The sequence below is a fragment of the Ambystoma mexicanum genome, chromosome 2q, assembly GCF_040938575.1.
Source record: "Ambystoma mexicanum isolate Mex_15411 chromosome 2q, UKY_AmexF1_1, whole genome shotgun sequence".
In the NCBI taxonomy this organism is placed as follows: Eukaryota; Metazoa; Chordata; class Amphibia; order Caudata; family Ambystomatidae; genus Ambystoma; species Ambystoma mexicanum.
In genome coordinates this window covers 81,814,328-81,840,739 of record NC_090924.1, presented here as the reverse complement: position 1 = coordinate 81,840,739, position 26,412 = coordinate 81,814,328, and the positions used below count along the sequence as shown (strand labels likewise).

General features: G+C 47.3%; 1 long non-coding RNA gene across 1 annotated transcript in view; it reads left to right on the top strand.

The window, feature by feature from the left end:
- LOC138569170 (uncharacterized) overlaps window positions 1-26,412 on the top strand; it is a 62,047-nt gene that overhangs the window by 22,598 nt on the left and 13,037 nt on the right. Inside the window, exons 3-4 of the long non-coding RNA XR_011303164.1 lie at window positions 84-253; window positions 15,204-15,312. This is a non-coding gene — a long non-coding RNA (uncharacterized lncRNA). The remainder of the gene's footprint in view (window positions 1-83; window positions 254-15,203; window positions 15,313-26,412) is intronic.

The window sequence follows — 26,412 nt, the reverse complement described above, 5'->3', positions numbered from 1 at the left end:
ATATTTATTGTTAATGAGTTTTAAAAAATTAATTAGACAAGACACTGCCAATACTTCCTAAGAAATGTTATTTTGTGTTATAGGATTTCCATGCAATGGAAACTACAGCACTTCGGAATACCCGAGAGTGTTTGTGATCCTCCAGCATTACAAGTGTATTGCTAATTTCAACAATTGCAGGACCACATTTTCTAACTTGAAGAGAATACCAAATCAAATTTCATCACTAATCAAAAAAGAACTTCGACAGAGGGTGAGTAGATGTATATGACACATAAAAGGTTAACATGAATGTCTACAGTTGTGATGCGTTGGAGGAACTTTACATCCTTTTGTATGAGGGGGCCAAAACATAGGGGACTGGTCTGGCTGCTACCCGATGACCATATTAGAGGGCAGAAGCAGCGCTATTCCCTGGGCTCATCCTCCCCTAAGGGGCACAGTATGTTCCCAATTCAGAAAGCTTTATCTCAAACTGAAAACATTAACCAGGCCTACATGTTCCAGCATGTCGTTTTACCTCCACGCTGATAACCCTAACCTGCAACAAAAGAATACTCCAATTTTGGCCATTAAAACCTTTCAGAAACCTACCTTTTTTAAAGGCCATCCCTTTTTTAGGAAAGCAACATGCACCATGCGCTGGGCTTCAACACGTCTATCACCAATCCAATAGTCTCCATCTTGAAATGATGATCTTTAACAAATGTATTGAGTGCCACCAAGTTGAAGACCGGATGAAAGAGTGATCCTTCTCCCAAATCAGAAAGATATTGCTTAAGGAAACGGGAACTCTTGAGTGCACAGTATTATTGCCCTCTTGCAACAGTTGTGAGACCAGATGGACCACCATTCTTTGGGCTCGCTTGGGCCCAAGAGGAGGGGGTGGGGTGTGTGTGTTCTGGAAAGGCTCCCCTAGAAACTCTATCTGATAGCCCCTCATCATACCTAGCACCTAGGTATCCCTGGAGACGCCTAACTAATTTCTGAAAGAATATTGAATCGGTCACCCACTGTAACGTGCTAGCGGAAGAGGGAGAATACCTACCATCATATGAAAACTGAGCAGATCCTCGACGTGCTCTGCTGCCACCCTGTGGGGGGAAAAGTGGTGTTCCTGTCTTTTGTATGATGGAAGGAACACTGGGGCACATCCCAGGAGACCTGCCGCTGGGGTCTGTAACTGGCATGTACAGAGGCTTGAGTCTAGCCAGTCATGTGAACTCTGAACTAACTAACCAGAGTAGAGACTGTGAGGAACCGAGGGCATCACCCCCTACTTCTCCCTGACATCCTCTGCTTCGGGTGGCCATGGAAAGGCCATTGCTTTAGGATCCCGACCCTGGGAGTGGTTATGCAAGGGAAGATCACCTGGGTGGAGGAGATTTGGGATGGGGAGGGAGGGTGTCCTCAGATGAGACTCAGTATTCCGTTCCCTTTTCATGATGAACCTTCAGTCCTAGAAGCTTTTATAGGGTACTGTTGACTGACCTCCTTTCAAAAGAACCCTTGGGAACCCCCTTATTATAAAAGGTCTAGAGAGAACACCTCCAAGGACCCCTGTAAGGCAGGCATGGTATCAAACATTGAAGACAGACACAAGTGATCAAAGTTCAAGGGTGTTTATTGAACTTCAAAGGATTGGATGAATGCCTATCTAAATTTTAAGGATGGGAGAAAGCTACAACCATCAAAGTAAAAATAACGCAGTCCTAGTTGAGTCTTGTCAAAATAAAAAGGGCCTATACTAAAAAACCTATTGCCAATCCTTACTTCTAAATACAAATGGTGTGGGAAAATGATATATGCAAAAGAAAGAGTGTTAAGAAAATAATAGGTCAGAATGACTGAGTAAATGTGTTCCATTCCCTACGTTTTCAGCACGGGACAAGGTGGCACACTTGAGCTTCGAACACACTCTGGCTTCGGTGGCTCGAAGGTGCAGTTCAGAACATAAGTCGGGGCTTTCTGCGACAAAGTCTTTTCCCCAAAATAAAGTCTCTTGTTCGCAGGGTCCCTGGACACATAACAAAGTCCCTTCTCTTCAGGTTTTTTCAAAGTTCACAAGTTTAAAGGTTCAGCGTTTCTCAAACACAAGTTCCCAATAGGTCTCCCTCAGCTGGGCTGAGACCTGTTGTTCACAATTCCTTCTTCCTTTGTAAATCGTAGACTTTAGACTGCACAGCCTTTGCTTAATGACTCTTCATGACCACTTCCCTATATATTTCACATTAATTCCTTTGACACTTGCATGCACAGGGTTTCTTTCGTTCCCGGAAAGTCAACAGTTGCCGTGTTCTCAGTTTTCCTTTATTTCACCTTCATTCAGGGCCAGTGGCGTTTCAAGGAATCAAATTCAGAGGGGGCCACAGACAAAAGTAGGGGGTGGGGGAGTGCCCGGCCCCCTATAAAAGGGCAATGTGTATGCTTTTCCCAAATTGACATGGGCAAAGTAGTCCAAAGTCAGGGGGCTGGGGGGATCATGCATTTATACAGCAAGCTATTCTGTTGTATATATGTTTATATCTTGTTAACAATATTGTCTCACCCTGTATCGATATTTAAAATATATCGGTATATGTCCAAATCTCAATTATATTGCCAAGCATACACAGCACCAGTTGGTTCACTCCTGATTTCGGGCATTCATGGGCAATTTGTTCAAATGTTGCTTGTGGTCAGTGGCTGGTAATGGACACCTGCCATTTTCTGCACTTTGAAATGAGACAGTGTCCATATTGTGTCCTGATCGCATCTGATGTAGGGGGACTTTCACAAGTGTGCCATTAATACACATGGTTCGCAATGCCTTTTTCAGCATCCAGCATCTGGCTATGGGTGCTTTTATGGAAGGTCTGTGACTGCTGACCATCACCCCTGTGCCTACTGTTCTGTGTGTACCTTCATGGTGCATTCTTCACTGCATTTGCCATTTCCGTTGCCAGCGGCAGCATTGCAGCCCTGTTATTTTTGGCCCTGTGTGTGTGCCGTGCAGGTGGACCACAGGCAGCATTGCAGAGCGAGTAGCCCAGGTAGGGGAGCATCCACCATTGCAAGAGTGAGGGGGTTAGGGGTAAGCCACAAAAAAGTTGTGCTACTTTTCCTCCCAAATGCAGTGCGTACAATTCCATATGGTCTCATTCGTGCCCCCAAACGGTCCACCCCTGCCCCAATCATCTACTTTTTTGGTAACATTAGTGGCAGATGGCATTTCAACAACAAAAATAAAACTCTAGAATCATTACTGACGCAGGAAACTCATCAGAGCTCTGTCCAGGCGCTCTGGGGCAAAATAAATGCAAACCTCCTAGTTTTCATATGGATTGCACCAACTGAAATGAACATCACAAGGAGCATCATCAGTCTTTGATACGTGGAGGTACTTAAGAATAAGTTGCTATAAGGAAACCAAGTGGCAAATAACTTTGTGGTACAAAATTCCTAAATTGCACTATTATATATGGATCAACTCTATAGTCATTAGACTTTTTTTTATAATGGCATGATATATCAACATAAGCTATGAAGTGAATCACTTGCAGAGCTGTAGATAATAGTGTGATTAATTGATTTGCCCAGGATCATACACTTTGGTTAAATGGTGGAACCTGGGTGTGGACAATTTGAGCAACTGAGCACTCTTCCCAGGTTTATTTGATATAGATATTTATTAAGGTTTTGCTTTGCATTTCAAGTGCTTAAAGTATGTATTTATAGCAATGCCTTGGAAGCAAACCACATTACATAATACACTATTCTTTCATAGTAAACTAACTATACATTGTCATAGAAATATATTGAGCAATAAGAGTATGGCTTTAGTTTTATTCTCCCCATCCTGCATGCACAGTCACAATAACATCATGTAGATTATTGTGAGCCTAACATATCCCCCTTCGTTTTTAAAGCCATAGTCATTATTTCATAAAGCATGCAACATTGTGCAACCTTCTCACTTTTGGATCATTCCCATTTCTAAAAAGACAAAAGTCCCTGCTAATAGTCTCCCTCACCCCCCCTCACTCCCATCCGTGCATAATGGCTCACATTGAAATGCCCTTTTGCCACAGAGCAACGCTAGAGCCCCTTTGCAGCCCAGAGCTCCTTGAGGCATTGTCCTGGCAGCGGGACACCTCCCGTTCTGGAAGGGTAAGGTATCCCGCTGCCAGAACAATGGGCGTGCTGAGCAGGAATTGCTCAGCACACATTGTCCTGCCAGCGGGACACCTTTCCCGTTGGGCACCCTCATTGAAGTGTTTAACGGGAGAGGTGTCCCACTGACAAATATACCAGTTTTGCCCTTGCTGCACAGTATTTCAGAGGGGGGGCGGGGCCCCCTGGTCCCGCCCTAGCAACGCCACTGTTCAGGGCATCGCCAGCAGCTTGCCTTCTCCCGGTTTCCTGGAGATACGTCTCCATAGCCAGGCCAAAGCCTCTCTCCAGCACCGAGTTGGTGTCTCGGCTCGACGTTCCCCTCCGGTATCTCAAGGCTCCTTTCTGCACTCTGGCTTTCTAGGTCCTCTCTGTGCTCTCGACTTCTCCCCTAAACCTCTTTGGGTTGTCAGACCCCTGCTTAATGTTCACACAGGGGTCTCCCTCAGCCGGGCTTGGACCCCTCTCCGTTTAAAAAAAAATTGTTTGGGATTTCCAGTCCCAGAATGCACTTCTTTGTATTTTGCTCCCACTTCACCAGCTTCCTGAAAACTGCTTTCTCGTGGTTTGGGAGCAACAGGAGCACAGGAGGTGTTTGACTGAGGTCAGGGTCCTACCACCTGCCCCTCAAAGGCCTGGGCTCTCCAATTTCACCCAGGGGAGGAGCTGGGATGTGGGTGCCGCTAGGCAACCCCAGCTGCCCCTAGTTTGGCTCCCTGGATGCACAGCTCCCACTCCACACTGCAGCCTCCACTGCACTCACAGCTCCAGTGTCTGGGCAGTTCTTCCTCCTCCAGTCTTTCTAGGTTTTCTCCTGCTAGATCGGTCTCCCTCTCACTTCTCTGCACACTCCTGCATCCCCAGCTCGCTCAGAGTGTGTTCCTGTGCTCTGCTATTTATACTGGTAGGGAGGTTTAACCAGTCTCAGGTGTGTGTGGTTGAAAGGGGAGGACTGACATTTATTTTATTTTTTATATAAATTGGGGAGGGGGAGACAGGGTAAAATCACAATATTCCGCTAGGGCGAGGAAAGAATAGGATGCTTGGTAATTGGGGAAAGGGGAATACCGCGTCTCACCCGTGGGCATCCATCTCCCAATTCCCAAGGTCCCTCCACCCAGGTGATACTCCCGCATGGTCCCCCTCCAGGGTCTGGATCCAAAGGCGATGGTCGTGCCCTGGCCACCTGAGCAGAGGATCCAGGGGAAAAAGAGGTTCGAATACCCTCAGGTTTCTCACACCCCTCTCTATATGGACACAGTAAATACACCCCGACCCTTCTCTTGATTCCAAGCACCCTAAACCAATGCCAAGCCAAGGAGTAAACAACTAGGGGGTAATGCCTCCTGTCATTCCGTCTTTTTTTCATTTCCCTATACACCTACTGTCCCACGTTCACATACCTTTACAACTGCGACGAGGAAGAGGCCACTAGGAGGAAAGCACACTTCTAGTCAATTTCACCACTATGGTACGTAGACAAGGAAGAGGACTATGAAAGGTCAGGCATGTCCAGTTCATTGCTCAAATGTGGTCAGGCAAAGAACCTGCACCTACGATCAATTGACAGGCCACAGGTGCAGAAAAGGGTAGACCGAGGGAGGAGAAAGGGGAACCTGCCTGGAGGGGAGGTAGCAGCTGCGCGGCGAGGAGCAAGCTAGAACAGGGCCGGCAGAGAGGATGCCATGTGTTGTCAGGGGGTGAGAAGTGCCACGACCCGAGCAGGCCCTCAGGGGACCAGTGCCCCAGCAACTACCTGAGCCGCATGGTCCCAGCAGGAGCTGAGGAACATAGAAGCTGCCACAGGCTGCTGCACCAAGGTTTCTCAGTAGCGAGCGTTGCTCGCTTGAGCTCTTGACGCTCACCCGGGAGGAAACTGGAAGTCTGCAGAAACGCCCGGAGGAGCAGCAGAGTACCGGTGAGCGTGAGCGTGAGCGAGTGAACACTCATACCGGGTCGCTCCAGTGCCGGGAATTGCAAGTAGCTAAAGTGCGTAAGAGTGGGGTTTCGAACCCTAAGAGAAGAATATTGAATATGGAGTAAACTGCAAGGTGCCTTTTGAAATGTAAGAACATCTAATGAATGCTGAACTGAAGAAAAAGATAAGGAAATCAGATGAAAATGCTGCGCATGATCTACAATTATGAACACTGTCAAAACCTGTTCAGAAGCATTTAATGAAAGCTCATCATCCGCATTTTTGAATTAAGCAGAAAAGCAACTGTGAAAAACAAGTTGAGGAACTTTGAATGAATATTGGGAAAAGCCAAGTGTAAAAAGGATTTATACTAGAGTGTCAAAATGGCTTGATTATAAATTGTGGCACAGCCAAGAAACCGTCATTGTGAAAGTTACAATCAATGTGAATGACTGACACAGGTTCAGAGAGGAAGCCTGTGTTGTTGAGAGACCAAATTGAAGGTATGAAATATGAATGGTAAGAAGGCAAGTTTAAACCAAAAAGCAAGCACCGACATCGGAGAAACAGGACTCGATTGGTAACATCCCCAGGAGGCTGGTAAAGAAAAGGGGCATGGAATATTGATGTTTTGCTAAATCTACAAGGTGACGGTTCACTATCACGCATGATTGGTTGCGTGACCTGTAGTGGGGGAATCTCCTGGTTCGACAACTACGCCTAGACAGAGGGGCCCCTCCAGAAAGTACCAAGGGAAACCAAAAGCAGCACAAAGTGCCATGGGTTATCTATCGGTGCGTGACCTGCAATGGGTGGACCATGTTGTCCGACAACTGTGCCTATACCGAGTATCCCTATTGGAGAAAGAACCAAAGAAAGCCACGACACAAAGGCTGTGCTACATGACAATTGCAGAAGTGAAAGAAAACATTTGTTTGAGCTACTTGAAGAGCCTAGAGGATTACAAAGCTAAACTGAGAGTTTTCTTAAAAGTCAAGAGACTGACAGCAGTTCTAGTGGAGGATCTGCCTGCTTGGGAAAGTTTTTTTTTTTTTTTGGGGAACTCTTTTTGAACTTTGGAAAAGTGAAGCGTAAAACAAATCGGAGCTAGAAGAAGCTCAGAACCTTTACCTGGAACACTTTCTTTTAGTGCGGACATCCCTACACATTGTATAGCTATAGTTGTGAGGACAAGTATATGTTTTGGACACACAGACTGACCTTAGTTTCTGTAGGTAGGGGGATCCAACCTTGGCTTATCGCAAGTTAGGCATTAATCTATTCTGACAAAGATTAATAAAGTATTTTTTTATTAAGAAACTGGAATCTGTTGCCTGTGTCTTGCTTCATGATGCCTTCACAAGACCCATGGCTGAAATAACGTCTTCAGCTCGGGGCAATGTGCTTGTCTCGGAAGCAAATCAACGCAGTGCAGCATGGGTTCTCGTGTTTCTAGGATGGACTCCACCATGAATTGCAATATAAAACCCACATTCAATATATCGTATTTCTTTTTGCCTGTGCTATTGGATGATGCAGCCATTGCTGTCTCCTGAAAACATATCACTCCCTGCACCCAACCCAAAATAATCTCTGGATCCAGGGGCTCCTCTATAACCCAGGCTTCCTCTGAAAGATCCAAGATTCTCGCCAGAGCACCAACAGTATTTAGTATATGGTCCTGGCAGGTTGCCCAATCCTTGTCTGCCCCTTCTAATATACCTTTCCCATAACGGCAGAAAAAGACAGTTCGCTTCAGATCCATGTCTAGCACCATATGCCGTTTCCCTTTTCGTGGATGATTTTGGTCACTCAGCCTTAATCTTTCTGCACGGCTTGTTATACAGCTTCTTCCTGAGGAAATGTTGAGAGATTTTCTCAACGTGAGGCAACGCAAACCATTTTATTTAATTTGGTTGAGCCCTCCCCAAAGGGTTGAAAATGTTTTTTCCCCATAAGGGTCACTACCCCAGTGGTAGCTGGATCCTCATCCGTCGGATCCATCCATTGTTCACCAGGATTTGCTATCAGATGAACAATCAATGGGGGAGAATCCGCTTGACCTAATGCAGGTACTCCCCGTTAACCCCCGACGACTAGTCTAGTGCTATGAATTTGGCCCTCTAATGCTGAATTGAGCCATCCCCTCCTCCTGGGAGCCCAAACGGTGATCCCAAAGCACAGACACTCCCGCCAGCGTCAATCCTGTGGATGCTGGACTGATTGTCCAGGCTCATTCCCACTGATTGAACATCTTGGTCATGGTGCTGTTGTGACACTTTGGGAGGCTTTGAGGGTATCCTCAATGTAGTTATGCCGGCCAAAATCACACTCATCACTAGTGTCCGCCAGACCCTGTTGTATTGCTGCGGCCATTTCCTCTTCAAAACTAACAGCTGTATCTGCCATAGCCTCCTTAATGGCTGTTCCTGAGCTTAGTCCAATGGTCTAGTAACACACCTGGGACGCAGACTTATTAATAAAGGTGGCTAACTGGGACTGGCATTAAGCAGACCACAGAGGTAAATATGCTTGGGAAGTTTGATGCTGCCCAACTTTTCCTCTTTCCCGAAGCCATCCTTCCTTTCCTAATCATAACTGACTTGAACACTCAAGCCGGCCAACGTAAGATCCTTTCTTCTAAACCAACAATGGGCCATCTTCCTTGCTGCGTCCTGTGCCACTCAATGAATCTTTAAGATTCAGAAACACAACCACGGCGCCAAATCACTCCATGTACGGGGGCGGGCGGGATTGAGGGGATCTTGCAGCTAGTCTGCTGTGAAGCAGATGATGGCCCTAGACCAATAGCAAATAATGAAGCAGAGCAAGATGAAACTCACAGCAAGAAATATAAGAGGAGAAAAAAGAACTTCTAAAACTGGCATTAAACTGCTGCTCTACCACTCTACCAGCCATATGAAAACACATAGAAACATTCCCATATTGCTCAACGAAAATCCAAATCGTGAAGGTACTTTTGGGAATGGCAAGAAAAGAGGACGTCTATGGAGTGTTGGTTGTTCTTTGTGGCAGTGATTGGAGGAGAGAAGGAGGGACAAGGACTAAAGATGATGGAAGCAATTTCTTTTTGTTTTCCTTTGCTGCTAATTAAAATAAATAGAAGTTCATAAGGGGTGCTGCCGTGTGTGTGTGTCTGTGTCTGTCTGTGTCTGTGTCTGTGTATATATATATAATGTATATTTTCTGTTGGTTTTCCCTTTCACCAGGAGCTGAAAATTATAAACCTTTTTAAATGATTTCCTGTTAAATTTATGAACAATTTTGTTTATTAAACAATTTAAAAGTTCTCCCTCTACTATCACGGACTGCACTTAAAATAGATTCCCTCCTCTTCACTATGAATGATAGCTCTTAGACCCATGTGGTGGCCTCCCGATAAGTGTATCATGTACGGCTGCAGGGATAATGATAAGCTCAGTCTCACGATATGGAGGAATGAGCTGCACTTTATTTTGCATTCTCGCTGCTGACCTAGGAAAACACTGCCATACCCCAACCTCCTATCCAATGGCAGCAATGTCAATCAGCTGTTACCGCCGTAGCTGATGGGGAATCCCTCACAGAGCTCCAGGGCCAACGCGCTTGTGGAGCCCATTTGACAACACCTACCCCTGGTAACCTCTTAGTGAATTGAATAGTGTCTCCACGAGTAAATCATTTACCACACTTATTTGTGAATTAGCTTCTGTGACTTTAAGAAGTTAACTTCTTGAATGCTACGGAAAGTTACATAAGCATTTCAAGGAAATAATGTCATCCAGATGTATCCTAAATGAAGAATTTATTGTGAAAAAGTGCATTTTCTGCTTGGCGCACCCATTCTATTCCGTGGTGTTCCATTTACGTTTGTTGGACGCAAATGGCTCCATGGCCATTTAGCAAAGGATTATGCAGACTACAGAGAAATTAAACATGTAGCATGATTAATTACTGATGAGCCAAATGTTTTGAAGAATAGTTACTTTGTTTAGGGCATGCCTTAAAATGTGCATTAGACAATTTACTAGTGATAATGGATTCTTTGCGAGTAAGTAATGGTCTTGCTGCTTGTATGTGGAGAACTGATGAGGCAAGGGACTTTTCATGGGTATCTAGTAGCTTGCAACTTGAATGTTCAACCCTTGCTTTAGCAGACAACGTACAATGTTGGCTGTCACAGTCCCTTATTTTTGTGCTCATCAAAAACCTCATTCATTGTTTTAATGTACACTAGCATTCAATTGTTGCACCCTTTGCTTTCTATATCGAAATAACTTTGATAAAAGTAAGTCTATTTGTATTATTTCGGCTATTGGGTGATAAAGCTCTATTGTTCCTAGAATGATGGCCTTTCTGGCCTCTGTATTATACTTCCTGCCTTGAGCAATCGCTATAGCATGGGTGATGTATAGAAACTAATCCAACAATGTGTGTCCTCCACTGCCCTGCTATTGCATACCACTAAACCTTTGTTATGCCTTTTGTGGGAAGGATGAATACCTTAATGTATCAACAGAACACACAACTGGTTTCTTGATTTAAATTCTTTGTTTCATTCCATCACTGGAGGAACAATGAATGGAGCAAAGTCTTTTGGGTCTCTGTGTGGACTTGATTAAAGAAACTGTGCTATTGGTTTTCAAATAAAATAACAAATGGTGATGTTTCGTTCTATCTCTTTTCTCTTGTTGGCTGTGATCCCTATTCTGTCCCTTAGTCTGGAATTGTGTAGAACAAACCGCCAGTTCTCTGATTTTTTATTTTTTTTATTTTTAAATTGTTTCCTGACACTTCTTTCTTGACCGATGTGAGAAACCTGAGGATACTCTCACATCTACCTCCCCGGGATCCTCTATTCAGGTGGCCAGGGAAGGGCCATCGCTTGTGGATCCCAATTTTGTGAGTGGACAAGAGAGGAGGGTCCTTGGGGATTGAGGAGAGGATGTCTGAAGTCGAGACATGGTATCCTCCCCTTTCCAATCCTATTACACTCTACTCTCCCTCAGAGTTCATGGGGTAGTGTTACTTTTATCCCGTCCCCCCTTTTACATCACTAGCCATTACTGACCCCAGGGAGAGGCCTCTGCAAGCAATGCAGATTCCCAATGGAAAGCGTACACATAGTACTGAGACGAAGGAGAAGAATTCTATCACTCAAGACAGCCATGTCCCATTAATAAGACTTGACTCCCATACCTTACACCTGCAACCTATTAGTGATTGCCACCTGTATAAAGGAGGTGAATGCAAAACCGGAGGAGCGAGCTGAGAGGCGAGAAGGACAAGCAGGAGAGGCGTTGGGTTGGCCCAGGACAAGCCGGTGGGGAACGGAATGCCAAAACGCTGAAAGTAGACTACGACAAGAAGAAGCGTGGCAAGGAAGCCGTGTCTCTGAAGAAGCCACAGAAGTACTCGGAGGGGAGCTGGCACATGGGGAGTCCTTTCACCACGCTGTTGAGGAGTTGCTTCTTACCCTGGGTTGAGACAGAAGCCCAGGAGTGCCAAAGGGGCATGCAGTGAGCTCTAACTTCAGAGAGGGAAAGACCCTAATAAGAAAAGTGAGAGAACTGAGAAACACAACCGGTGAGTTTCCGACGATGGGGAAACCCGATATGTGTTGAATGCGAGTGAATACATTCTAGCGGAGTTGTCATGAGTGAAAGACTACTCGTTGTCGAAAGGCTCCAAACATCGTTGAAGAATGAACCGTGAGACATGAAGTGCCTAAGAATACTATAACAGTGGGACCATGTATCACAGAAGATGCATTTGCGGAAGCCTCTAAGTGTTGAAAGAAAGTCACAGGCTGAAAAAGGGGGCTGTGTGTGAAAGCTAAGAGAGCAAAATGTGCAGGCAAAAAGGGGGAGCTGAGAAAAAAGACAAGTATGAGAAAAATACCTTCAAGGAAGATTGAAGAAACTATAATTAATGTGAATGAGAAAGTAACAAGAAGGGGGCATAGAAAAAGCCCAGGACACCTGGTTGTGTGACCTGTAATGGGTTGACTGTACGGTCCACAGCTGCACCCAGACCAGGGAGATCCAGGAGAAATGGATGAACTTTGCAGCAAATATAAATCAAGTGGAAACTGAAGCAGGATTGAAAGGAAGTATTCAAGTGGCAAAGGGAACCCTGGAAGAAGCCAAGTTGATTTTTGTGTGTGTTACAGAAGAACTTTGTGTAAAGTAGAGGGCTTTAAGTTCAGACAAAGGAACTCTAGCCCGAAGAACTTTGTGAATCCAAGTACAGTGAACTGGTATGAATCCTTAGAGAGAGGTGGAACTTTGTGAACTTGAGTACTTTGAACTTGGGGAAGGGAGTTATAAAAAAGCTCCAGTGCAAAGCTATTTTACTTTTGAACACTATTCTTTTGAGTAAGACAATCCCCAAACAATCTTTAGTTAAATGTGAGGGCAAGCATAGTCTTATGAAACGGACCGATATTATTTGGATTTACTGACTAGACTGGCATTCAGTTACATCAGTTGAGGGGAAAACCCAAACTAGAGATGGGGCAAGATGTGCGTTAATCCAACCGGAAGTGTTTAAAGGTTTTCAAACCGTTATCCTTGTGTCTGTCATCTCTTGATACCATGCCTTTCTCACACCACTTAGATCTTTCTTAGTTAGGATGTCGCTGTGATTCTTCTTGGGCTCTACGATCCTTCTTTGTCACAGTGTCCTGTTGATCCTTCTGGACTTACTGCTTCTTGGCACACCACCATTGTGCCTTAGGAAGCCTTGACCCGGTTCAGGCAAAGCCCCTGAAAAACCTTAGCGGAAGCTGTCACCACCAGTTTCTTAATGCTGCTTTGCATTGGTCTCTAAAACCCTGGTCCCATCCCCTACCTTTCGTCATCTATTTTCCTGCCTATGTTGCTTTCCCATCTCTTCTTTTGCCACTGGAAGTGGTCTACACATTTGTCTTGCTCCTCCTTCTCTCTCCTCTATGGCCCTCCGCAGGTCGTTTCTTGCATCCTCTCCTCACTTTCTCTCTTGTAAACTAAATGGGTTTTCTCTTCTCTTTCTGTCTTCTCCTTTAAATTATGTCCTCCTCTTCCCTAACATTCTCCCTCCACCCGTTGCTTTTTCCCCCTCTTTCTCACTTCCTGTAAGTGTTCCATTGATCTTTTGGTATCATGCAACCTAGGCTCTTCTAGGTTTCAAGCAGTAGCCAACTAGCTCCCATCCATTTCAAACCCTGCCCTGTAGTTAGGTCTTTATGCAACCCCTTCTCAATGTTCTGTTATTCCCACACTTTACTACTATGACGTAGTGGAGTTATTTTTGTTGTTGCAGTTTCTAAAATGTTCCTTACATTGTGTGGTCGGACAAAGGGATCATATTTCTATCAGAGACTTTATTTAAATATTAGACAAAAGGCCTATCTGTGCCTAATATAAAAGGGGCTTGCCCTACCGAACATAAATCTCTAACTGGTTCTCATCATCTGTGATGCACTCCAAATCAATAAATCCGTCCTCCGTCCAAAAACTAACCTAAGCTGACCCTACCACTCAGCAAAAGGGTTCACCAAACACAAAAAAGGGTGCCCAGGAGAATGACTCATTTTTCCTGGACAGGCTTACTCACCTGTTGCAGTCTGTCTTCAGATGGTTCCTGGTAACCTTAGCAATCGGTTCCTTTAATTACTCAAGGGGACTTTTCCACCTACTTGGATCTCCCCAGTCTTTATTCACAGTTCCTTGTGTCCCTACGTTATGGTCTTGACCCTTTCTCTTATGGGATGCATGCAGTGTCTCTCACTTTCATGATCTGGTTTCACGTCAAAACCTTCCTTGTTATCAAAGTATTCTTCACTGTGTTTACAACCTTCTTTTCCACTGGGACCAGTATCCTGAGTCCCTTTTTACTACTTCTTTCTTCTAATCACTTCCAATTACGGTTACCAGTACGAAGATTCTCCTGCCTCTCTGTACTGTTTTCTGGCATTGCCATCTACTGGGATGAGTAAGATCAATCTCTTGATGTTCGTTAATATCTTGGCTGGATTCACAAATATTAGGACGAGTGCAATGAGAACCGCAAGTTTCTTTTATTTGCTTTACTGGCTTCACAAACAACCGGGTGCATACAAGGAGTCCTGTGGTATTCCTTAATTGCGGTACTGCAATCTGCCTGCCCGGTTCCCCTCCCGGGTTTTCCACCTCTTCCGTTCCTCTTTTGGGTCGGCATCACCGCTTCTTCCTGTGGGGATGGGCTTGCTCTGTGACGGTAAACGCTTCTCGCTGTTCCCTCTTTTCTTCTTTCTACGGCTCCACTGAGCCCTCTGCTTGACAATTTTAGCATTCTTTGCGTACCACATGGTTCACTTTGTCAAGGTCACACCACCACCTTGGAATGCCAGGCACACATGCGACTGCTTTTCTTCTTGGTTCGTGAGGTTCTCCCGACCAAGGACCTCCCGGATTCTCCTGGCTTCTCTCGCCCAGGTTCGAACTTCCCGGGTATCGCCTGCTCGGTGGTAGTTTACTAATCCAGGTCCTTCACATTTTATACAGTTTAACTGGGTCCAGCAGAGGATCACTGTCTCTTTATTACGACATGGTCCGGACTGTTCATAATATTGTCTACTTTCCATGGAGGAGTGATCAGCACTATTCATCCCATTTTCTTCCCAGTATGGTTGGATTCCAACCTGTTGGCACTCTTCATGCTTTCTTCATTCTTTTCAGTGGATTTGAGTTTTGGTTGTGTATTGGAAGTGGTGTTGCAGTGGTCTGTTCAGGGTGGGATTTCTGAGGTATTGGTGGTCTGATGGGCTCATAGAAAGTGGGTCAGGGAGATTCTTCAGAGAATGGGGGTCCTTGTCCTCAAGAGGAGAGTCTCTCCCTCTGAGGTCTTGCTTAATGCAACCGCTAGGGGGGAATGTTGCATAGTGGGCTCACCTACCTAGCCTCACAGGGAAAGGCTCACCTCTGGGGAGAATTGACGAGATCCTGTGAATCTTCACAATTGCTTCTTTTTGAGTAATTAAAGAGCTCTTGGGCTGCATTAATATTGTTATTATAATATGCATAATAGTATATTTATTGGAAATTGTAATATTGCAAAGTAAATATGTTGCCTTTTTATAGCAATAATACACTTCTTTCTGATTCTTATTTAGAGGACTATGATCACAGCTTTTTGGGAAAGACTTTTTGTACAGAACACCAAACAAATGGACTTCTGCTGAGATTTACACTACTCATATTATGAGATCTGAAGAATTCAAGGTAAGTGTATATTGGTTGGTACTTGTAATGTGTACATCGATGTACTACATCAGGCCTCCTAGAAAAACAAATGTTAGTCAACCATTGAATTCTTTTAGTTAAACTGTATTCATTTACAGAATTACCACATTTGCATGTACTTCATTTTTACTGCATTTGTATTAGTGTCTTTTTGTGTGTGCTATAAACAAAGCAATAGTCTTTATCAAACTCGCAGAACATAGGTTTTCTGACTTTATCATTTAAGTGTGGATTCAACCTCAAGCATGGGTGGCAATTTGTACATTTCTGTGTGGTCCCAGCTTCCGTTATAACCTGCTACCTTGCGGCTCTCACTCCTCAAGGATTGTCGTTTTGGGAATTGCTATCATCTGGAGTGGCAATGAATTTGCAACGTGTCAGCATCAAACACCTTTCTCCAATACTCTTTCTATGTCCCTTTTTATGTATTTCGTTTTTTTTTCCTCTGCCACTATCCTTTCTCTTTCCTTGCCAATTCCCTAATAACTCATTTGGTTTACTGCCACTTGCACGATCCGAATAATACAAGGCCTAGTAAGATTGTTTGTCTTGTCCTCCTTGTCTTGTCGCGCTTTGAAACACTTGTTTGTGTATACGCGCGTTATAAATGACATATATCATACCGTCCCTTTTTATGTTTTTTAAGGTAGCACACTCTGGCACAAAGTAAGGGGACATCAATCGATCGTGTTAAGCAAGTCTCGTAACAAGTTGCCAGCAGCAACCATTTGCAAGGCCCAAACTGCCCCTTTGCTATTTTGGTCCTGATATTAAGCCAATTGCCTCATTATATTCAGTATCACTAGTTAAATGCATGTTTTACCTCATCTTGTGTTCTGTGGAATTCACAGTAAGGATAGATATAATATATTTTCAGAGACTTGTGGATCTGCTTAGAATCACATGCTAACAAACTACAACAAAAGGGTCAAATCAGCTTACTTACAGAGGGCAAATGGCAAACACTGAGCAACACAAAAAAGGGAGGCAAGCCCTATTGCAATTCAAACACACTGTAAAACAAATATTCAATTATACCCTCATAAAAAATGTATATTAAATCTGTTTATTATTTTTATCAAAACTTTGCTGATGTAATAACCGTACATACATTTGCAATAAATAATTCAAAGTGACAGCGCATACCCAAAAAGGCAATTTGTGAACTTTACTCAAAGGTGCTTGTGCATATACACTGAAACGTGACCATGACGTCGCACAAAAGCCACAACATTTGCATACATACCAGCATTCACAACCAGTGGCCAAATTAGCATAATGATACAGTAGCGTAAGCCAACAAATAGACCTATAGACCTATAATGCTGCTGTTAGTCCAAAAGCATGTGTTTAAATTGGAGTTCACACATGCCTTTCTTTCCCGCTGGTGGGAATCGCTGATACAGTGTAAGACCTCCCCGTTCGTTTGCTTCCTTACTGCGGGTGTCAGTTGAACGCTGAATCACATGCTATGCATATCTAGTTGTAGGTGCGAAGTATTGCATCTTGTTTTCAATGCTCCTAAAGGGACGTCCACTGGGCGTGTTTGTAATACTATCCTTAGTGTGACGTGTAGTGTACCCATAATGCTTCACATGTCAGCCCCCGTGATCGTTTTTGATATATTTATTTTTTCCACCATTGTGCTTGGTCGCTTCATGCAGAGTTTGTAGCTTGCTACGTTAATATCTGCTATTTGAAAAACAATTGCTATTTCTCGTGTTTTCATCAGATGCTTCTTCAATGCTCATTTTGGAGAACGATTCATTGTTTCGACATTCTAATAATTTCTTAAAGAATGCCTTTTCTCACTTCCTTTTGCTTCTTTCATTTGTCTGGCTGCTTGTTACATTTTCAGTCAATAATGGAAAGGACGTTGTTTAAATTCTGTCCTTCCTGTAATAAGAAATTCCCCTAGAAAGACACATAGAGTGTGTAAAAATTGTCTTCCTGAAGATCACTTGGAACAGCGTTGTGCGTCTTGCAAACGCTTATGGCCCAAGACGCTCAGAGGGATGCACCAAGCTGTGAGCGGCCAACACCACGCAGGCCAAATTTCATTCACCAACTGGCGGTGTTGTCTCGGATGAGGAATACCTCAGCAGCTACGGCTCCATTTCGGATGCTGAAGACATCCAGGAGTCGACGATGGACTCCTGCGTGTCTGGGGTTCAAATTTGCTGGTGTCCCTAGACCCTTCGGATTCTCTTTTTCCAGAAGTCCGGATCGCAGCCCCCAGTCAGGCTTTCTCTAAAGCCCCCAGTCAGGCTTCGGACCGTACAATCACTACAATGTCCCAGGGTGTCTTGGGGTTCACCCCAGTTCGCAGGCTTCCCTCAGTCGGGTTCACGTCTGCCTCCACTACGGGCTCTTGGGACTTGTAGTTTCGCCAAGTTTGGCAGAGGAGGCACCAGCCAGAGGCGTTGGAATGAGCGGCCATTTGGCGCCGGACCACTTTAGCTCTGGTGCCAGTCTCTATCACAAAAGTGAGTGGTTGGAAGGGAATGCCTAACCCTGCCTATTCTCGTTAGCGGGACAGTATGGCGGTCGTCTATAGGAGTTAATGGCCCAGGGATTCCTATGGGTAATCCTTATCCCCCAATCCCGCTCCTCCTCGTCTCAGTGGTTGTGGAAAGGAACAGAGTGGAGGAATTCTCAGAAGTGGTTTTTACTAGGGAGTTTAGGAAAATCTGGTAAAATATTGTTGGGGGGGAAAAGGGGAGGTTAGTCCTGTTGTAGGGTACGGGGTGATATATGCGATTTTCTCTCTTCCGTGTTGGAGCATGTTGGAATTGGGAAGGGGTTAACGGTATGGGTTTTGAAATGATTTATGGCGACTGAGGGAAGGTCGGGTAGGGAGGTGTTACTGTGGACAGGGGGATAGTCCTGCATTTGCAATACACAAAATAGTAATTGCCATTTCTTTATCCTGGTCCTCCCGTGCCACCTTTCTGAGTTGGTACTTGTTGGAATTGGTGGGGATCTGGGGGGGGGGGGCGGTGGTAACCAGGACAGGATTTAGAATAACCTATAAAGGTGGAGGAAGTGTCAAAAGGGTGGAAATACCACGTCTCGCCATCTGTTGTCTCGCCCCCATTCCCTGTGGACCACTCTCCCAGGTGATCCTCCACACTTGTCCACCCCCAGGGTCTAGATCCAAGGGCGATGGCTGTGCCCTGGCCACCTGAGAAAGAGATCCCCCCCGGGATGCCAGCGGGGAGGCGCAGGCAAGATGACCTCCTAAGCGTCGAGCTCCGACCCTGCCCTGAGATTAAAGAGGAGATATGCTGAATAGCGGCGGTCCATACCCGCCGGGAACACTGCTGTCGGAACCACCACAGAACCTGTGAGGCCGAGAAGGTGGTGAGATGCCCGTCCCAGCGAGAGTAGGCCGTGGCCACCCGTTGCTCACAGGGGCATTATGGACCATCAGCAGGGTCATGAGGTCTGAAGGAGGTGGTGCGCAGGTAGCACGCCGCGGGAGCCCGGACCCCATGTTGAATGAGGACTGCTGCCATACACCGGACCTGTGGAGTGGAGATCGCAGAGGAGTTGGCCCACTACCCCCACCCAGGACATGTCAGATCTGAGGTCAGTTCCCCGAATCGAGAGTGCTGTCTCCTGTGCGGGCTCCCAAGAGGGATAACGGTGTGTGCCGTCCTCACCACCGGGTGAGGCACGGGCCGCATATGACAGATCCAGGCGGTAGCAGAGATGTCTGCCGGCAGTGAAGGAGAGATGCCCACGCTAGTGAGTGGGCCCCCGGGAGATCCACAGGAAAAGGTGGTTGAAGGCCACTGGTGGGGCAGAGCAGGGCGTGGGAAAAGAGCGGCGGGGAACAAGGGCCGATTTCCCAATCCTGGCAGCATCAGTGCGCAAGATCATTAATGAAGGCCTTAAGGCACACCAATGTTCTGGTGACATGGAATGCTCGCAGAAGTGGTGACCCGTCCAGTGCAGCATCAAAGAGCTTCCCGACAATATATGCATGGAGCCATAAAGGCAAGACTGAGGGATGGCACAACCCGGCATCTACGTTGTTGGGCATGATATGGGCTGCAAATGGCGACCCCAGGCAGCAGCACACAAAAAAGGTGGATGCTATGGAACGTACAGTGAGGAAAGGTCCCCTGGAGTTCTGGCAGGGAGAAGGAGGCGGAAGCTGCCACAGGAGAGGAGTCGGGCCTGCGGTCTGTGGCGGTGAGCTGGCGGACGCTGTCTCCAGGTGAAGAACACCAGGAGAGAGGGAGACCGAACATGCAGGCCATGAGCACATCAGTCAAGTGAGTAGTGGGACCTGGAATCCCTTGACCCCGTGGTGCCTGGCCACCCATTGAGTTACTGGGCTCCCAGAGAAGTGAGGGGAAGGATAAGAGCCTCGTCCCGGGAGGGAGTACATCGCAACAAGGCACCTCCAGAGTGAAGAACTGCGCACTGTCTACCGAAGGCCATCGGTAAGGGAGCAGGAGGAGGGCCGGGCCTGAGTGAGTGGAGGTTGGAAATCAAATCTCTAGCTTCCTTGACACGGCGCAGGTGCCCAGGACGTTTGAGGAGACCTTGTGGATTATTTTGGAACCCCTGAAACAGCTAGGAGGCGTAGGGCTGGCCCGGGGGAAGGCGAGACAGATTTGCCTGTTTGGGGGCAGCTATCCAAGCCACCCCACCCCCGGTACCTTGTCAGGCAAATAATACTTAACTCACTTGGCACCTTCCCACAGCAGCTTGAAGGAGCGGTCGAGCAACCAGAGGGCGGCTAGGAACAAGGAGTCATTGGGGTGACTGCTGAGGGCCGGACACAGGTGTACACGTGGGTTGCAGAGAAGGGCTACAGCAGAGACACTGTGGGGACTGAAGGGAGGAACCGACGTGCACGCTCCGATGACACTAACCATAGACCCAGCCGTTACATTACTGTAAAGATGACTGGGTGCCCAACGGGCGGGCCTGAGGCAAACCAACTTGGGTACGCCTGAAGCGCATTCAAGAGGGAGCAGGGGAAAAGCGCCCCACGTCGGACAGCTGGGCGGCTGCAGGATCAGTAAAGAGGCCTTGCGACCTGTGGAGTTTCGCCTAATCTCCCGCGGGTCGCCGAAGGGACAGACCTCGGAAGGCTTATGAGCTGGAGAGAGGCCTTAACACGCTTTCAGTATCAAGGGGAGGAGGCGATGGCGGTGGCTAGAGGAAAAGAGAAGCCTTCCTCAAGCCAGTGAGAATAGGCTCAATCAAAAGCGACATACATGACATCCTGGAAGAAATCAGGGGGATGAGCACTGACATGAGGGGGGGGTTGAAGCTGGTGGACTGATCGGCCAAAGTGGTCACCCTGGAAGACCGGATGGATGGAATTGAAGCCAATCAAACCTCAACTGGACTCCTGGAGAAACAAATGGAAGCATGCTTCATGGAAATGGAGAGGCGTGTGGAAAAACTGCGACTTAAGGTGGTTGACATTGAAAACCGGGAGAGACGGAACAACCTGCTGGTTTTTTGGGTTGCAAGAGGTTGAGGGTGAAACGCTGGTGGCCCTGGAACACAAGATACCGGAAATAATGGGGATGATCTTGGGCGCTGAGGCAGGAGAAATGGTCCCCATTTACGGGGTGCATCGAGCTGGAGGGGGCGCCCGTGGGCCTCGCTCAGTCCTGGTGCTCATGCACTACTATGGAGACAGATGAGGGTTCTCGAAAAGGCGAAGTGCATGAAGGAGGTGGTCTATGGGGACTCGAAGGTGGCTGTCTTTCAGGACCTCTCAGTTCACACTCTGCTCAGATGGAAGAAATGTGGGGCACTCACTAGATACCTTCAAGAAAAAGGGGTGAGTTACCGTTGGGGTTACCCCTTTGTATTGGTGTTTGAGTTGGAGGGAGAAAGGTACCATCTTGTGGCAGAGGAGTAGATGCAGCACGTTACTAAGGATCTGGTGGGCCGCCGCGAGGGTCCCACTGGGGGAAGCAGTGGTCAGGGGCCAGATCCAAACTGGAGCCCCCGTGCCCTAGAATCAATGAGAGGAAAGCGCAGGGCAACGGGAAGTTCCAGAAGCTTAACACTCCTCCCTCACGGGACGATGATACTTGAAAGAAGGGGGATTAGGTTATCTACTTGGGCGCCCCGAGGTTGCTGGGGGAAAAGTATTTTGCAACCTACATGGTGGTGGGCCGAAGGGGAGGATCAATACTGGGGTCTGAATGGGCCGGGTGGGAGGCCAATTGCGATTATTGATTAGCTTGTTAAGGAGAGGGTAGTTAAAGGGGGTGGTAGGTGTGGGAGGCACCCAATGTGGGAGGTTGAGGCCCGGGTGACGGGGAATCTGATTTATTGGTTGGGACATTTATTTTGGAGGGGTTCCCTGGGGGGACCCCCTAGACCCCTTCCCGTGGTCTCGGAACAGTGGCGAAAGGTAAGCTGCTAGACATGGTGCTCAGGGCAGGGGCGACACCCCTGGTTCGATGGGTGTCCCCAACAGGATTAGGGCGCGTGATGGAACGACTCAGACGGGGACTGGGGTGGGAGGGAAGGTAGGGGAAGTGGGGGTTGTGATAAGGGGGAGCACAGGGATGGGACTTGCAAGCAATGGGTCACACATCCAATTGGGGACAGGTACTTCATAGGACTTGCGAGAGATCATCCACGAAGAACGAACAAAGGATATGGTGGAGGTCGAGGTAGGTACGCTAAACGTGAATGGTTGGAACTCCCTAAACAAGAGATCCCTCACTAGTAACACGTTCCATAAGCAGAAGTTGTCGATTCTCTTCCTGCAGGGGACAGAGTTTGCAGTGAGGGCCGGAGGGATTGAAAGGAACTTTTGGGCTTCTCAGAGGACCTCCAAGATGGAAGGAGTGGGGATCCTACTGGGTAGGACCCTCAGACTGATGGGGATTCAGGTAAAGAGGGGTCTTGCGAGGGGGGGGTGATTCCTGGGAGTAAAAGGCACCCATGCGGGGATGCTGATCCCGATCCCTCTGCAATGAGGGAACCCCTGAAGGTGACCTTAGCTGCTTCCCATACCATTGCCATTCTCGTTTCCCCATTGTCATTGGTTTCAAAGTACGCCTGTATCTCCTTCCTCATGAAGTCTCCAAATAGGTGGTCTCTCAGCAGGGTGTCATTACACTGCCAGCGTAGATTCCGACTGGTCTTTGGGAGTTGCCAGTTCACCACTACCAACTCATGGTCTGACCACTTGATCGCCTCCACCCTGGGCCCCATAACCTTGTCCACCCTATATCGGGATCAAGAGGAGATCTAGCCTCGTATATGTCTGTGGTGGGGGAGTAAAGAATGTTTATTCCACCACCCCTCCCCCCACCCCTGGACCCGAGAAATGACTCCTCCATACATCCATCCAGTAGTGGTCCTGCAGGAGGTCCCGGAGGGCCAGATTATCCTTAGTGATGACCTTAGAGCCCACCTCCTTCGCTCACCAGTTCTGGGCTGGGTCCTGTACCAGGTTAGTCTTCCCCCAGGAACATCGCACCTTCCGCCCAGCCATCCAGCATCTTGAACACCCGACATATGAACCCCACTTGCCCTGCATTGTTTTACGTTTAGTGTACATATTCCCATCCATTGTCACGCCTGTATTTTTGCTGAACGCCATCATGATTTCTGTTGCTGCTATCCTTGTGGATTTTGCAGTTGTTACTGCATGGACGTTTGTTTTGTCCCCGTCCCTAGGTTGTGGTATGTATTTTCCCAGTAAGTTGGTGCTGCCCCTTCTGGATTTTCATTGTTTGCTCCTTCGTATTTTTTGTTGGTGCTTGCTGTTACAGTTGTATCTTGAACACAGTTTTTTCATAGCCCTAGCTGGATACTATATAGTGCATGGATGGGTGGACATGCCTGTGCCATGTTTCCACAGACATGGTGCACGTTATACATATCTTAAACCCGGATGGAGTTCATCTTCAATGTCGCTTTCCTAGGTCCAACGCGATTGGCTCGGTTCGCCAACTGAGGATTCTTTAGATTGAGAGCCTGAATAGTGGGATGGGGCCCAGAGCAATGAGGGGGTGATGTACGTTTTTCCATTGGTGCAAAGGGGCGAAGTTTATCCCGGTGTACCTCTGCCAATGCTGCCGGTATCCGCAGAGGTTTTGGTGGGGGTGAGGGGGTTTTGGTGTGTTGTCAGGTTTGGGCCAGTGCTTCTGTGTGCAGGTGAATCACAGCATAAAGTGCAAAAAGATTTCAAGAGGAGAAAGGAAAGAGCCAGGTTTTGAGGGCCTTTCTGAATACCAGGTGATTGTCAATGTTGCAGATGTGGAGTGGCAGAGAGTTCCAGATGGTCGGAGCTTGGATGGAGAAGCATGATCCTCCCAGTCTGGTGGAGTTGTAATGGGGGACAACTACCAGAGATGCTGTGCCGGATCGCTGGAGGGGTGGTAGTGAGCTTGTCTTGGAAGAATTCCGAGCTGGTGTTGTGGATGGGATGGTGAGTGATACACATGGCTTTAACGGTAGTTTGTCAACCAATAGGGAGCCAGTGGAGGACTCTTAGTGTAGGGCTGATGTGTTCTCTGGGAGGGAAGCCAATGAGCAGGTGGGCCGTGGTGTATTGAATTCTTTGACGTTTTCTTAGCTGGAATGCTGGTGTGCATAGGCACAAAGGCAGTTTGCATAGTGTAAGCGGGGGAGGATTATGGCAGAGAAACAGTGAGGATAGGGGAGGCATGCGAAAATATGCATTAGGAAGCGTAGGTGGAAGAAACAGGTTCTGGATATGAAGTTGATGTGTTGGAAGAGTGATAAATCTGTGTCCAGTGGGATCAAAGAGAAAGAGGGAAAGGTTTGCATCGGGAGGGCGTTTTGGCAGGTTGGGCCATTATTTCTATTTTAGAGATGATGGCAGTATGTCTGTCAATAGCGATGTTGTGTAAATGTTCTGATAAGGCATCGCATAGGCAGGGCAGGGCGCAAAATTTCAAGTTGTAAGCCACTAGCCATACATAAGTCACTCGCCCTCATTTGTAGAAGATGGGCCGTTGTTGCAAGCGCACCAACATTTCAATTGCGCAGTCCAACAACAACCATCATAATTACATTTCGAATGGATTGTGTCCTCCAACGTATTCCACATCTTTGACATGTAATGTCCACAGCTGTGCACTTCAGAATCTTTTTCGGCAGTGGGTGTCCTGCATGGATGACGTTGGGTCAATGTCACAGGATGTTCTAAATAGGACGCACGGCGCCCATTGCCTCAGTTCAGTTTTTTCCACGAACATGTTAACTTCGTGAGACTCAGCGCGCCTTGTGTGTCATTGTTACAATTTCTTTCTCTTCGACACCCCCCTCCGACTCTGCGGTCTGGCTTCAAGACCTGCTGGGAATGCAAGTCGCAAATGTCGGCCACCGCATTTGTTTGTGGTGCCTGGGTGAGTCGCACAACACCGACAACTGCTCGAAATGCCAGTCGCTGACTGCCGAGGTCTTGCCGAAGGGGAAGCTCCAAGTAGGTGGGGACTCTAAGCCTGTTAACTCCCGTACATCCAAATCCAAGTCAAGGGGGTTTCCACCGACGACTCGAGGGGCGACTCTCCGCGTTGGAAGGAGCCCCGGGGATCTCGGTCCCGCAGTGGTTCCCGCCACTCTTCTTCCTCATCCTGGCACTCTAGGAAGCGCCGTCACCGGTCGCCTTCCCCGTCGTCCTCGGAGGATGGTGCCTCGAGGAAGATTACGTGCCCGACGAAGTCCTCGACTCCAGAGGAATGGGCGGCATTTAAAGAATCAATGTTAGCGATTTTTCAATCGCAGGGCACGGGTCCAGTCCCGCCTTCTCACGAAGCCAGCCACGGTCGGTCTCGTACCGTGGCTCACACGCCTTCGGGCTTGGGTCAACGACACGGCTCGCATCTGGAGCCTTCGAGGTCCCGTACGGACAACGATTCGAAGAGACGTGTCTCTAGGTCTCGGTCCTCGTCCCCAGCGAGACCGCAGCAACCTACTGAGGGCTCGATGTCGACTCGGTCGGCGCTGTGTCCGTCCAACTTGGACATCAACGCTTTACCATCGTACCAGCCCACGGCGCCATCGGCACCGAAGACTTCGTCGGTAACGACATTGAGGTTGTCGGCGGTCACGGCGTCGAAGCCTTCGGCACTATAGGTGTGGAATACGTTGGAGGAACATCCAGTCGAAAGAATGTTACCAGTTGGTAAGTAACTTGTTCATCTCAATCCAGTTCTAAAGCGGAACAATATCTAAATACACTATTGTCACTTCCTACTGTGCACCTGCTCAAGCCAGTCTATGTGCCAAAATGAGCAATTGCTACATACATGCCTGAAAACATGGACACAATCCCAAACATGTATTGCCTGCATGCAATTGGAAATGTCCCCTTTTTAATGCTGTCAGTGGGTACGGGTTGGAATGCCTAGGAAAGAAGCCAAGTGCTGCTGGCTGCTTGGAAACTAGCACAAATATTCGGGCAAACAATTCATTTTAGCGCTAAAGAGAAGAAAACAAGGATGAAAGGCTACAAACTAACATAATGGTAACACAGATTGCTGCAATAGGTGTCAACCCAACAAGCTCCACGGACATTAAATACTTGGAGCTTCCGTTTGGTGTTAGCAGAATCTGAAGTAAGCTGGGGGGGTTTTTTTCTTCATTTTTTTTCTGAAACCTAGTTGCAGGATATTTTCACTAAACTGATCACCCTCGTACTGTAAGTAACCATCTGAACTTGAGAGGAGGAAAAAAGGAACACATTTACCCGGGGCTTTAAGTGTGCCGGAGCCAACCCCTGGCAGCTTCCAAAAAGTGGGGTTCAGCCGGGTCCACCCCCCTGTCCCACAACGGTATCAGCAGAACGGTCTTTCTAAAGTGATCCAAGCCCCGATGCCGCTCCCTCCTCCCCTGTTCAAGTTTGCACGCTCTGATGCATGTTTGCACGCTCTGAGTAATCCGCCATGCCCCTGCTGCACATGAGTGCGCTCAGGGGGTCATCAGCGTGGTAACCCGAAGGAGCGCCCCCTTCCATATTTTGAGTAAATACTGGCCCATCGTTTCCTCCCAAACCATACCTCACCCCCAATCCAAAAGCAACTACCTTATCCCTGCATTGTTACTTCTCTT